At 45.1% G+C, this 15,252-nt stretch overlaps 2 protein-coding genes across 2 annotated transcripts in view; one reads left to right on the top strand and one right to left on the bottom strand.

The window, feature by feature from the left end:
• The window catches only part of LOC308580643 (uncharacterized protein), a 241,891-nt gene that overhangs the window by 179,610 nt on the left and 47,029 nt on the right, over nucleotides 1–15,252 (top strand). The gene's annotated exons all lie outside the window — the stretch shown is intronic.
• LOC308579730 (uncharacterized protein) overlaps nucleotides 6,653–15,252 on the bottom strand; it is a gene marked incomplete at its 5' end in the record, with an annotated part of 47,567 nt that continues 38,967 nt past the window's right edge. The window contains one exon of the mRNA XM_081180662.1: nucleotides 6,653–8,800. The remainder of the gene's footprint in view (nucleotides 8,801–15,252) is intronic.

The raw sequence follows: 15,252 nt of genomic DNA, 5'->3' as shown, positions 1-15,252 counted from the left end.
GAGATGCATTTTAAATAAAAGGACATACAGTGGTACCTCGGGTTACATACGCTTCAGGTTACATATGCTTCAGGTTACAGACTCCGCTAACCCAGAAATAGTACCTCGGGTTAAGAACTTTGCTTCAGGATGAGAACAGAAATTGTGCTCTGGCAGCACGGCACCAGAGGGAGGCCACATTATTATTATTAGCTAATGTGGTACCTCAGGTTAAGAACAGTTTCAGGTTAAGTATGGACCTCCGGAACGAATTTAGTACTTCACCCGAAGTACCACTGTATTCTACTCATGGAAAAACCCCGCTGATTCCTGGACCGTCCGCGGTCCGGATTTAGAAGGCGATTGGGCCGCATCCGGCCCCCGGGCCTCAGTTTGCCTAGCCCTGCTCCTGACAATGTACTCCAAACCTGCCTGGTGTTTTTACATGAGCAGAATGTGCGCTTTTATTGAAAATGCATCTCTGGGTTATTTGTGGGGCATAGTTCCCTAGACCAGATATAGTCTGCTATATAGTTTGGTATACAAAGTACGTCCTGGAGGCTGACATCCGTATAAATGACCAAACTGATTAAAGAACGAAAAAAGCTGAGCTACGTTAGAAAAGCGATCCAACCATAAGAGATCTCGCTCCCATCGCCCTGCTACAAATGTAGCGGTTTCTGCTGTCTCCTGGTCTCCTTGATCTGCCAGGAGAAAAGACACAGTAGCGATGCCGGTCAAGAGGAAGAAGACCCTTCCTCCTCCTCCTCCTCCTCCTCCTCCTCCTCCTCCTCCCCTCTTGATCGAGACTCCAGGGCTCTCTCTGCAGGCTCCCCCCTCCAAGACCCCCTCCCCCTCCCCCCCGGGGCCAAGCAAGAAGAGCGGGGCAGAGCCCTGCCCCCCTCGCCCCCCCCGACTTGGCGCCCCCCAGGCACGATCTGGCCAGCCCCCCCCAGGCATCCTCCCCTGCAGCCCCTTCTCCCCATTGCACCAGAAGAGCGGGGCAGAGCCCTGGCCCCCTCGCCCCCCCCGACTTGGCGCCCCCCAGGCACGATCTGGCCAGCCCCCCCCGGCATCCTCCCCCGCAGCCCCTTCTCCCCATTGCACCAGACTCACCCCCAGGCAGCTCTGGCCAGAGAGAGAGGGAGACGGAAGCAGCCCCCCCTCCGCTTGCAGGCGGGAAGGGCGAGGGAGGGGCTTTGGCTCGGGAGGACCTTGCCCCCCCCCACGCCTCCACTTCCTGTCCTCTCTAGAAACCCAGCTCTGTGCCTTTTAACCCTTGGCAAGCCGAGCACAAGCGGAGCCCCTCCCGCCATGCCTCATTTGGGAGACCCCCTTGAGCTGCGACCCCCCCAGGCCAGAAGCAGGAGGAGCAGCTGGCAGGGGCGAAGAAGACCCCAAGGAGCAGGGGACCCCTCACTAGAAGCATGGGAGCGTCTGGAAGGGATCCCGGGGGTCATCTAGTCCACCCCCCCTTGCCAGGCTGGAATCTCAGCTCAAGCTATTATTGGCACAAAAATGGAAGCAAGAAGAACTACCAAGGAAAGAAGAATGGTGGGCTGAAATTGATGGACTATGCAGAATTGTATAAATTAACTGGAAGGACCCGAAACCTGCAAATGTAAACATCTCTTTTGCTACACATAATGGGCGTTTGATGGTGGGCATGGGGAACCATGGGGCAGGGTCCAGGATGCTCAGATTACTGCCACCAGACCTCCCCTTTGATGATGTAACTGTGATGTATGACTGATGTAGTTTGGGGGCGGGTGTAACATAGGGATTAGCAGCTAATAAAAGTTTGGGTTCTCTTTTGTTTGGGGCTTCTATCTGGTTCCACCTTGTGGCAGGTGAGAGTCCTGTGGCGACAGTCTTCAATAAAGACCAAGCCTACTGGCTGCTGTTTTGCTCTGGTATTCCTCGCTGGTGTCCTTGTTTTTTGTCCAAGGGAGCCCTCAGATTTCTCCGTTAACAAACAGGACACTGTACCTTAACCGCACCTCAACGTTGCACCACTGACACCCCTTTTGCTATACTGTCCCTTTTCGTCTCCTTATCCGAAGCGCACCCGTAGATAAGGGTAGACCACTTCCGCCAACCTTTCCATTCATAAAACAGCTGGCCAATCACCAGGCACCATTCAAATCAATGTCAAACTAGAAGCCTATTTATTTAGTTAGTTAAATCAAATAAAAAAGAAATTAAAAACAACATCAAACTGATAGGTTTGCAGGAGCTGGGACAGAGCAATGGGAGCTTGCCACTGTCACATGCATTCAGACCGCCAACCTTCCAACCAGCAAGCCCAAGAAGCTCAGTATGTTTCATCCTCCCTTATCTTTAGCCACTGTCCTTCCACCAGCTTTTATTGGTAAGACCTTTTGTGGGGATGGAGTTCCTGGTGTTCCACTTGCTACCATTTCCATGAGATCCAACTCATCTCCAGTTACTTTCTGGGGCCTTTCTCATTATCTGGTACCTGCCTTTAAGAACATAAGAAGATCCCAATGGCAGATAAATTTGGGGGTGATTAGGCTCTCAGTGAAAGATACAGAAAATTGAATGCAGATTTCCAAAAAACAGCAAGGAGAGACAAGAAGGCCTTCTTAAACGAGCAATGCAAAGAAATAGAGGAAAACAATAGAATGGGAAAAACCAGAGATCTGTTCAAGAAAATTGGAGATATGAAAGGAACATTTTGTACAAAGATTTCCATAATAAAAGACAAAAGTGGAAAGGACCTAACAGAAGCAGAAGACATCAAGAAGAGGTAGCAAGAATACACAGAGGAACTATACCAGAAAGAAATTGATGTCTCGTATACCCCAGGTAGTGTGGTTGCTGACCTTGCGCCAGACATCCTGGAGAGTGAAGTCAAATGGGCCTTAGAAAGCATCGCTAATAACAAGGCCAGTGGAAGTGATGATATTCCAGCTGAATTATTTAAAATTTTAAAAGATGATGCTGTTAAGGTGCTACACTCAATATGCCAGCAAATTTGGAAAACTCAGCAGTGGCCAGAGGATTGGAGAAGATCAGTCTACATCCCAATCCCAAAGAAGGGCAGTGCCAAAGAATGCTCCAACTACCGCACAATTACACTCATTTCACATGCTAGCAAGGTTATGCTTAAAATTCTACAAAGAAGGCTCAAGCAATATGTGGACCGAGAACTCCCAGAAGTGCAAGCTGGATTTAGAAGAGGCAGAGGAACCAGAGACCAAATTGCAAACATGCGCTGGATTATGGAGAAAGCTAGAGAGTTCCAGAAAGACATCTACTTTTGCTTCATTGACTATGCAAAAGCCTTTGACTGTGTCGACCACGGCAAACTATGGCAAGTTCTTAAAGAAATGGGAGTGCCAGATCACCTCATCTGTCTCCTGAGATATCTCTATGTGGGACAAGAAGCTACAGTTAGAACTGGATATGGAACAACTGATTGGTTCAAAATTGGGAAAGGAGTACGACAAGGCTGTATATTGTCCCCCTGCTTATTTAACTTATATGCAGAATTCATCATGCGAAAGGCTGGGCTGGATGAATCCCAAGCCGGAATTAAGATCGCTGGAAGAAATATCAACAACCTCAGATATGCAGATGACACAACCTTGATGGCAGAAAGTGAGGAGGAATTAAAGAACCTTTTAATGAGGGTGAAAGAGGAGAGCGCAAAATATGGTCTGAAGCTCAACATCAAAAAAACGAAGATCATGGCCACTGGTCCCATCACATCCTGGCAAATAGAAGGGGAAGAAATGGAGGCAGTGAGAGATTTTATGTTCTTGGGCTCCATGATCACTGCAGATGGTGACAGCAGTCACGAAATTAAAAGACGCCTGCTCCTTGGGAGAAAGGTGATGGCAAATCTAGACAACATCTTAAAAAGTAGAGACATCACCTTACCAACAAAGGTCCGTATAGTTAAAGCCGTGGTTTTCCCAGTAGTGATGTACGGAAGTGAGAGCTGGACCATTAAGAAGGCTGATCGCCAAAGAATTGATGCTTTTGAATTATGGTGCTGGAGGAGACTCTTGAGAGTCCCATGGACTGCAAGAAGATCAAACGTATCCATTCTTAAGGAAATCAGCCCTGAGTGCTCACTGGAAGGACAGATCGTGAAGTTGAGGCTCCAATACTTTGGCCACCTCATGAGAAGAGAAGACTCCCTGGAAAAGACCCTGATGTTGGGAAAGATGGAGGGCACAAGGAGAAGGGGAGGACAGAGGATGAGATGGTTGGATAGTGTTCTCGAAGCTACAAACATGAGCCTGACCAAACTGCGGGAGGCAGTGGAACACAGGAGTGCCTGGCGTGCTCTGGTCCAGGGGGTCACGAAGAGTCGGACATGAGTAAACGACTAAACAACAACAGGCTCTCAGCGGCAACCAGTCACAATGGCTATGTTCTCCATTCACTGTCACAGGCACTATGCCTCTGGGTACCAGTAACTGAGAATCTCAAGTAGGGGAAGAGTTTTTGTGCTTCTCAGTTTTGCATGTGCATCTGGTTGGCTGACGTGAGGATGCTGGAACAACAGATGAGCCTCTGGGCTGATTCTGCAGGATTCTTCTGAAAAATGATGGTAGGAGAAGGGTCTCTTTTTGCCTTAGGTTTAATATACATGGGGGGGAAATCTACTTTCTCAAAGCAGAATTATGATAGTGCTTTCTGGATCTTTTAATCACTGTCTTAGATCAATAGTAGTAGTAGTAGTAGTAATAATAATAATAATAATAATAATAATTTTATACGCCACCCCATCTGGCTGGGTTTCCCCAACCACTCTGGGCAGCTTCCAACAAAATATAAAAATACAGTGGTCTGTTAAACATTAAAAGCTCAGTAGATCACAGTGCCCCCCCTGTCCCTAGAGCTGTGTGTTATGGGCATACTGGTGGCCCCTTGCTCCAAAACTCCTCAGGACCGCACCCCATGACTTCATATAGATTTTCAATAGCATATAGATCTTAAATAGCGCTGGGGAGAGAATAGTACCTTGCAGCACCCCATAGCACAAATACCGGGGTTGGGGTGAGAAGCAGTCAGCGAGCGCTACTTTCTGGACACGATAATGAAGATATGAACAGAACCACTGTAATATGGTGCCTCTGACACCCATCTCACTAAGTCAGTTCAGGAGGATACCATGATTGACAGCATCAAAATTTAAAAAAGGGCAACCCAAATTATCACAACATGTCAGGGAATAGTCTAAGGATGAGGACTGGGGAATGCATTCTATGGCAGACCAGCTTCCCTCTGATGGAGAGATGGAGGGGTAAAGTCACCCCCCCCGGTCCATGTTAGTTTCTACTTGTTGCCACTGTGCAGTGCTTGGAGTAACAAGACTCTGTTTTGCATCCCAGAGATTCCATACTGTTGGAAGTCTTACAGAAGATGGGAGACGGATGTGATGTTTACTGGTTTCCTGTTCCTTTGTTGTTCAGTTGCTCTCTGCTTTCACAGAGAGAGCATGTATATTTCTTTTCTGTCTGCATAGTTAGAAATAAAACACTCTTTGCAATGTAGCACATACTATCTTGGCTCCTACACTGCATGCTGGATACTTTGCGTAAGGGGGGAACGTGCTTGGAGCCTCATCAAAGGCTCAGGTCGTTAATCACAGACTCGACCAGAAGAGTTGCTTGGTCGAACGCAAGTCCGACAGTCCACAGCGTGTTCAGAAGCAGAGAGAGAGACAGGAGCTGAACAGCTAAGGGAGGAGTTGCCCAGGTACGAGATAATGACAAGGGAACCTGAAGGGAGGAGGCAGCTAGTTGAGATGTCACTTGAGAGTGTGGAACCCCCCTCACACAGAGGAACTTCCCATTGACACCTAAGATGCTACGGAAGTCGGAAGGAGGATTTAGAGCAGCCAACTGCCCCCCTTGCGGAGAGCTGTGTATTTCTGCTTGCAACATGATGCTGTAATAAAAGGACTTATCTGTGATGTTATCAAAGGAAGAGGAGAACTCTCCACGCCCGACACAACATCACTCTTCCCACTTCCCCTTTCCTTTACTTCTCATGAAAACTCAAAGGATTTGTCCAAAGTTCTCCTTTGAGTCCACTAGAATGGACCCCATTTTTGAGAGAAACGTGAGATGACATTCTGCTTCTGATTCAGTCAATGAATAATTCAACCAAACAAACAATAATGCTCTCCACCTGATTCAAGGCTTCTCCAGAGACCCTGCTGATTCAGCATTCATCCTGATTTACTTGATTATGTGGTGCTCTATAACAACAACAACAACAACAACAACAAGAACAATTTTATTTGTACTACAACCACAACAATAATTTTATTTATACCCTGCCCTCCCCAGCCAAGGCTGAGCTCAGGGCAGCTAACAAGCAATAATAAAAACAAGTTGAATGAATATAACTTAAAAACAAGATTAAAATACAACATTAAAACCTTAAAATGCAGCTTCATCACAGGAGAAAGGAGACTGAGAATGTTATGATTGTGCAAAGTGGCATTTAAAAACCCAAACCTACAAGGGGGTAAATAATGCAGCTGACTGTAAACACAGCTGAAACGCAATCTCATGAAATGTTCATGATGGTGAAAGTTGTGGTCAGTTTCACTGTGGTGTCAGTCCACTTTCAGTGATGGGCCTTTGCTCTCTCCTACAGGTTGCTAAATGGAAGGTAGTTAAGCATCTCAGGGTGGACCCGTTTTATTTTCTGTGCTGGAAACAGCTGAGAGTTTAGATGCAGAAAGAATTAGAAACGTTTTCATTCAGTGTAGGGCACTTTTTCATTCCAGTGGCTATCATGGGAAATTCTGGAATGTCCTGTCCTTCCTGGCTGCCGTTCGTGAAATCAATCAGGACCGCAGGCTCTTACCCAATGTCACCCTCAGCTATGTCATCTATGACCATTATTCTAATGCAAGGATGACTTCTGATGCCCTGCTAGACCTGCTCTCTACTGGGCACGCAGACATTCCAAACTATGACTGTCAGAAGAGGAATAACCTGTTGGCTGTTCTTGAAGATGCAGAAGCTGATATTTCTAGACATATGTCACCTGTGTCAAGCATCTACAAAATCCCACAGGTATGGCTGGTTTGGTGTTAAGACGGAATTGTGCCTCTGCCATGGGCTTTTCATTCTTTCCTTTTTGGACTCTCCCAAAGGTGGGGGTGGGATGGAACCTGGAAGCAGGAGCACTCAATACTGGTGTCAAATGCCCTATGCCACCCCACCACTGCTTTTAAAAACCACGTTGCTTGTTTATAATGCATTCAAAACACAGTTTTTTTGAGTAATGTAGCTGAGTCCCTAGTCTAATATTCTGGGATGTGATTCAGTCCCACACAATATTGAGAGTCTGGAGGCATTCTGGAAGACCTCCTCCCGTTCTACACGGCCAGCATTTTGTCTTGATCTTTGTGTGTGGGACTGTAGTTGGTCAACTGTCTGAGATTTGTCCTGGAACCACAGCAAAGCACTCACCTCTCCCTTTGTGTCCTGGGCAAGTTATGGATACACTGTTCCTACTATTCATGATAAAACCCAGTTCCCCTTTTTCTACAAGATGGCCCCAAAAGTAGATCCCCTGAATCTGGGGATTGTCCAACTGCTCCTGAATTTCAGATGGATGTGGATTCCCATATTGCATGGGAAAGTGCTTAAAACAATAACAATAGCAATAGTTTATTTATACCCCATCCATCTGGCTGGGTTTCTCCAACCACTCTGGGTGGCTTCCAGCAAAATATTAAAATACAATAATTCATCACATATTAAAAGCTTCCCTAAACAGGGCTCCCTTGAGATGTCTTCTCAAAGTCAGATAGTTGTTTATTTCTTTGACATCTGGTAGGAGGGCATTCCACAGGGCGGATGCCACTACCGAGAAGGCCCTGTATCTTCACTTCCTGCAGTGAGGGAGACAGCAGAAGACCCTGGGAGTTGGACCTCAGTGTGCAGACAGAAGGATGGGGGTGGAGACACTCCTTTAGATATACTGGGCCGAGGCTGTTAAGGGCTTTAAAGGTGAGCACCAACACTTTGAATTCTGTCCAGAAACGTACTGAGAGCCAATGTAGGTCTTTCAAGACCGGTGTTATGTGCTCTCTTCAAAGATAACCCCATATAGAATGTGTTGCAGTAGTCCAAGCGAGTCCTCAACACCAGCTCGCCCCCTGTCACCCAAGAACAGCACTTCTGTCTTGTCAGGATTCAACCTCAATCAGTTACCTGCCATCTATCTCCAACGGCCTCCAGACACTCACACAGGACCTTCAGCACTTTCACTGGTTCTGATTTAAAAGAGAGTTAGAGCTGGGTATCATGTGCATACTGATGAACACCCAGCCCAAACCCCCTGACGATCTTTCCCAGCGGCTGCATGTAGATGTTGAAAAGCATGGAGGAGAGGACAGAAGCCTGAGGCACCCCACAAGTGAGAGCCCAGGGGTCTGAACACTCATCACCCACCACCACTTTCTGAACACGGCACAGGAGGAAGGAGTGGAACCACTGTATAACCCTCAGCTCCCAGCTCCGCTAGACGGTGCAGAAGGATGTCGTGGTCGATGGTATCAAAGGCCACTGAGAGCTCCAGCAGAACCAGGAAACACCTTTCACCTTTGTCCCTAGCACGCCGGAGATCATCGACCAGCACAACCAAGGCAGTTTCAGTCCCAATATGAGGCCTGATTCCCGATTGGAAGGGATCCAAATGGTCCCCATCCTCCAGGCATGCCTGGAGTTCTTCAGCAACCACCTGCTCAATCACATGAATTTCTTCATGGGAAGCTAGACGCCTCTTGGAAGAGAAGCTGTTTCCACATTTCTAGACACTTCATGCCCTGTACGGTGGTACCTCAGGTTACAGACGCTTCAGGTTACAGACTCCACTAACCCAGAAATAGTACCTCGGGTTAAGAACTTTGCTTCAGAGTGAGAACAGAAATCGTGAGGCAGCAGCAGGAAGCCCCATTAGCTAAAGTGGTGCTTCAGCTTAAGAACAGTTTCAGGTTAAGAGTGGACCTCCAGAACGAATTAAGTTTTTAACCTGAGGTGCCACTGTATGAATTATTTGATGGCGGATGAGACCTGCCCTCTTTTTGAAGCTCTTCCCACACTCCAAGCAGTGATAGGGTTTCTCCCCTGTATGGATTCTTTGATGGGAAGTGAGATGGGTGCTGTGACTGAAGCTCTTTCCACATTCAAAGCACTGATAGCGGTTCCAAGAGCGGTTGCTGAACAGCTTGGTAGGTTTCTGGATGAAACATCTGCTTTGGATCCATTCCAGTCCGGCTTCCGCGATGGTCATGGGACCGAGACGGCTCTGGTCGCCGTAACAGATGATCTCCGTAGGCAGCTGGATCGAGGCGGGTCGGGGCTGCTGATTCTTCTAGATCTGTCAGCAGCCTTTGACATGGTCGATCACGAACTCCTGGACCACCGCCTTGCCGACGTGGGGATCCAGGGCACAGTCCTTCAATGGCTGCGCTCGTTTCTCTCTGGTCGAGGACAGAGGGTGGCGCTTGGGGGGGAATTGTCATCGCGCCACTCCTTGGTGTGTGGAGCACCTCATGGTGCAATTCTCTCCCCGATGCTTTTTAACATCTTTATGCGCCCCCTCGCCCAGCTTGTCCGGAGTTTTGGGCTGGGTTGCCATCAGTATCCTGATGACATCCAACTCTATCTGTTGATGGATGGCCATCCTGACTCGGCCCCAGACACACTGACCAGATGTCTGGAAGCTGTGGCTGGATGGTTACGTGGGAGCCGGTTGAAGTTAAATCCTTCGAAGACAGAGGTCCTCTGGCTGGGGCGGGACGATATGGGATTGAGGGGGCAACTCTTATCTCTTGCGGGGGTGCAATTAGTGCCAGCACCGTCCGTTAAGAGTTTGGGTGTAATCTTCGATACCTCCCTCTCTATGGAGGCGCAGATTACAGCTATAACAAAGGCGGCATTTTTCCATCTCCGCCAAGCTAATCAGTTGGCCCCTTATCTCTCTCCCCCTGACCTAGCCACTGTGATCCATGCGACGGTCACCTCCAGACTGGATTATTGTAACTCGCTCTATGTGGGGCTGCACTTGAGACTGACCCAGAAACTCCAGCGGGTGCAGAATGCCACGGCGAGACTCCTTATGGGGTCTTTGCTGCGAGATCACATTCATCCGGTACTATACCAGCTGCACTGGCTCCCGGTGGAGTACAGGATCAGGTTTAAGGTGCTGGTTTTAACCTTTAAAGCCCTATACGGCCTAGGACCCTCGTACCTACGAGACTGCCTCTCCTGGTATGCCCCACAGAGAAACCTATGGTCTGCAAATAATAACATCCTCAAGGTCCCAGGCCTCAGAGAGGTTAGGCTGGCCTCAACTAGAGCCAGGGCCTTCTCGGCTGTGGCTCCAATCTGGTGGAATGCTCTGTCACAAGAGACTAGGGCCCTGCGGGACCTGACATCTTTCCGCAGGGCCTGCAAGACAGAGTTGTTCCGCCAGGCCTTTCGTCAGGGTGCAGCCTGACTCCCTCGTCTGGCAACCTGCACAGAATTTTGCTTAATTGGTTGCCACCAATTTGATTTAATTAATTTTTATAATGAATTATTTTTTAGATTGTATGACTATTTTACTGTTTGATTATTTGATTGTTGTTAGACGCCCTGAGCCCGGCTTCGGCTGGGGAGGGCGGGATATAAATAAAAATTATTATTATTATTATTGATAGGGTTTCTTTTTTTTTATTTTTTTTTTTATAAGAAATTTTTATTGCGTTTCTTTCCATAGGTTAACAGATTTGTTTACATAGCAACATGCAAGAAACATTTTTTATATATAGAGAAAAGTAAAGAAAAAGAAGAAAAACTTTCATAACGTCCTTCAACAATTCGCTTTTGGACCTCCTCACATCCTCTCGGCATTGCATTCATTGTTCTAGCCAGTTCAGCAATTTGTTATCTTGTTTCCCATCTTATTATACCTTTAAATTTATTATGTTACCAATTTTGAAAATTTGTAATTTAGTTTTAACACTCTTAATAAACATAATATTTTGTTTATAATTTGTCTCGTTTTTTTTCCCCATCAATACTTACTTTATCATTTACTTAAATAAATTGCAGAAGCATAACGTTTCTTAATCGTGCACAATCTTAACATTCAAACAACTTATAATATTTTTGCAAATAGTCCTTAAATTTTTTCCAGTCCTCCTCCATTTTTTCCTCGCTCAGATCTCGAATTCTGCCAGTCATTTCTGCCAACTCCATGTAGTCCATCAGCTGCGTCTGCCAGTCCTCCAGTGTGGGTAAATCTGGTGTCTTCCAGAACTTTGCGATAAGAATCCTAGCTGCTGTGGTTGCATACATAAACAAGGTTCTATCCTTCTTTGGCACCTTCCGGTCCACCATGCCCAGAAGAAAAGCCTCTGGTTTCTTAGAAAAGGTATATCTAAATACCTTTTTCAGCTCATTATGTATCATTTCCCAAAAGGCCTTTACTTTCGGGCAGGTCCACCAGAGGTGAAAGAATGTCCCTTCTGCCTCCTTACATTTCCAACACTTATTATCAGAAAGATGATATATTTTAGCCAGCTTGACTGGGGTCATGTACCACCGGTATACCATTTTCATAATGTTCTCTTTCAAGGCACTACATGCCGTGAATTTCATACCGGTGTTCCATAACCTTTCCCAGTCCTCAGACATAATGTTGTGTCCTACATCCTGTGCCCATTTTATCATAGCAGATTTAACTGTCTCATCCTGTGTGTTCCATTTAAGCAGCAAGTCATACATCCTCGAAAGTACCTTAGTCTTTGGTTCTAATAACTCCGTCTCCAGTTTCGATTTCTCCAACTGGAAACCCACTTTTTTATCCATTTTAAATACCTCTTGAATTTGAGCATAGTGTAACCAATCTCGCACCTTATTTTTTAGTTTGTCCTGGCTTTGGAGCTTCCAATTATCTCCAACTCTTTCAATCAGTTCCCAATATTTTGGCCAGTAGGCCTCCATATTGGGCCTCTTTTTAGAGATCTTGGCTTCCACTGGTGATAACCACCTCGGGGTCTTGCTTTCTAATAAGTCCTTGTACTTCATCCAGACGGCAAAAATTGATTTTCTGACAATATGGTTTTTAAACAATTTATGAACCTTCGCCTTGTCATACCACAAGTATGCATGCCAACCATAAACATTGTCAAACCCTTCCAGATCTAGAACATCGGTGTTTTCCAACAAAAACCAATCCTTCAACCAGCAGAAGGCTGCAGCCTCATAGTACAACCTTAGATCCGGCAGGGCAAACCCCCCTCTTTCTTTTGAGTCAGTTAGTATTTTAAATTTAATTCGGGGCTTTTTGCCCTGCCAGACAAACTTAGATATATCCTTCTGCCATTTTCCGAAACATTCCATTCTGTCCACGACCTGGAGGGTTTGAAATAAAAATAACATTTTTGGCAGAACACACATCTTTATAGCTGCGATTCGGCCTGACAAGGTAAGTTTCAATCTTGACCAAATATCCAAATCTTTTTTAATCTCCGACCAACATTTTTCATAATTATCTTTAAATAGGTTTAAATTTTTGGTGGACAAAGATACCCCCAGGTATTTCACTTTTTTAACCACACTTAACTCTGTCTCTTTCTGGTACCCCTCTATCTCTGTAGGCGTCATATTTTTAGCCAAAACCTTAGTTTTTTGTTTGTTTAGCTTGAATCCCGCCACCCGACCAAACTCCAAAATAAGTTCAAGAACTCTTTTTGTGCTAGATTCTGGCTCCTGTACTGTAATAACTAGGTCATCTGCAAAAGCTTTCAATTTGTATTGTTTCGCTCCGACCACTATACCCTGCACCAACTGGTCCTCTCTGATCATATTCAGCAATACCTCCAGAACAGAAATAAATAAGAGAGGGGATAAAGGGCACCCCTGTCGTGTCCCTTTTTCAATTTGAAGTTCCTCCGATACCACATTGTTCACTATCAATTTAGCTTTTTGTTCTGAGTAGATTGCTTCTAGTCCATTTTCAAACCCCCGTCCCACTCCCATCCCTTCCAAGTTTTTCTTCATAAACATCCAAGAAATATTGTCAAATGCTTTCTCCGCATCAATAAAGATTAAAGCAGCCCTTGTGTTTCTAATTCGCAACAACTCCAGTATATCAATAATGTTCCTGGTGTTGTCAGACATATGTCTGCCAGGGAGAAAGCCTGCTTGGTCCTTGTGAATTACTTCATTTAGTACATTTTTAAGTCTATTTGCTAAAATGTCTGCAAATATTTTGTAATCCACATTCAGGAGTGAGATGGGACGGTAATTCTTAAGCTGAGTCTTTTCCCTTTCTGACTTGGGAATCAATGTGATGAATGCTTCTTTCCACGTTTCCGGTGCCTTTCTCCCCTCCATGATCTGGTTACAAACCTCCAACAACGGTTGTATCAAGAAGTCCTTCAGAGTCTTATAATATTTGGAGGTAAGTCCATCCGGGCCTGGAGATTTGCCCAGCTGCATGTTCTGGATGGCACCTTCAATTTCCTGTTGAGTTATCTTGCTGTTAAGAATTGATCTTTTATCTTGACTTATTTTAGGTAGTCCATTTATCCTCAAAAATTGATCTATTTCCGGTTCTTTCTGAGGCCCCTGTGCGTAAAGTTCTTTGAAATATCTGTGGAAGCACTTTCTTATTTCTTCTGGTTTCTGAACTATTTTTCCTTGAATCTCCAAGTTTGTAACCGTATTTAACTTTTGTCTTTTTTTCAGCTGCCAAGCTAGCAACTTTCCACATTTATTTGCTGATTCGAACGATCTCTGCTTCATTTGTTTAATTTTCCACTCAATCTCTTGATTGATCAGTTTCGAATATTGTGCTTGATGAAATTTGATCTCTCTTAGCACCTCTTTGGACTTTGGTTTGGTTCTCAGCTTTTTCTCTCCTTCGCTTATTTTCTCTAGAATTTTTTCTTTTTTTCCATTCCAAAATTTCCTCTTTATTGTATTCTGTTGTATCAGAAACCCTCTCATTACGGCTTTACTTGCGTCCCAGATTGTTCTTTTCTCCACTGTAGTGTTCAAATTTATTTCAAAGTAGTCCTTTAGCATTTTTTGGGCCTTCTTAACAATCTCTTGATCTCTTAACAAGGTGTCATTCATTCTCCACCTGAAGGATCCAGTTGGAAAAAGTCTCAATTCCATTTTTAAGGCATTATGGTCGGAGCAGGTTTTTGGGCAGATTTCCACTTTTTTTGTTTTCGGGGCCAGCCCTCTAGATATCCAAATTTGGTCAATTCGTGTCCATGACAAGTGGGCCTCAGAGAAGAAGGTTCCCTCTTTACCCAGGGGGTTCCTTGTCCTCCAAATGTCAATCAAGTCCATATTGTCTGTCATTTCAAAAAAGGTTTTAGGGAGTCTGCCGTCTGTTGTTAAGTTTTGATTTTGGGATTTGTCCATGTTTGTAGACACCACCCCATTCATATCTCCCATCACAATAATGTTAGAATAGTCCAAATAGTCCATCATTGTCTCATGCAGCTTCTTATAGAATTCTGATTTTCCATCATTTGGCGCATAAACTCCTAATATCAATATCAAAATCTTTTCCCCTTGTGTTTGGATTTCAACTGCGAGAATTCTTCCATGGTCATCTTTGAATAGAAATTTTGGTGACAGGTTCTCCTTTGCATAAATTACAACGCCTCTTTTTTTAACTTTATCTGATGAGATAAATTCCTGGCCAAGTCTTTTATTAATTAATACTTTCCTATGGAGCCTGGTCACATGTGTTTCTTGAAGGCATATTACATCCAATTGTTCTTTTTTCAGGATATGAAATATCCTCCTTCTTTTTTCCGGAGAATTCCCGCCATTTATGTTCCAACTAAGTAGCTGCAGAGACATCCTGTTCTAATTAAGATGTTCTTAGGAAGGGGTGTCTTCCTTTTGCTCAGATCCCGAGGGTGCAGGCGTTAGCCCGCTTCCAGGCAGTATTGGTACTGGTAAGGCTGGAAGCCAATCCACTCCTTTTTGGAGATCTTCTCCGTGGTCGTGAAGGAACTTCTGGTTATCTTCAGGTGTTCTAATTTTTATCTTCCTTTCTTTGTAAGTGAAAGATAATCCTTGTGGAAACTCCCACCTATAGGGAATTGCGTTGTGTCTCAGCAATTTTGCTAGTTCTGAGTAGGTGGCTCTAAGGTCCAGCAACTGTCTCGGAATATCTCTATAAATTTCCACCCTTTTATCTTGTATTTCAATTGCTTTCTTGAAGTGTAGACCTAGGATCTTGTCTCTCTCT

Source organism: Podarcis bocagei (assembly GCF_964188305.1).
Source record: "Podarcis bocagei genome assembly, chromosome: 2".
Classification (NCBI taxonomy): Eukaryota; Metazoa; Chordata; class Lepidosauria; order Squamata; family Lacertidae; genus Podarcis; species Podarcis bocagei.
Note: the sequence above shows the minus strand (reverse complement) of the source record. Positions and strands in the feature narration are given on the sequence as shown.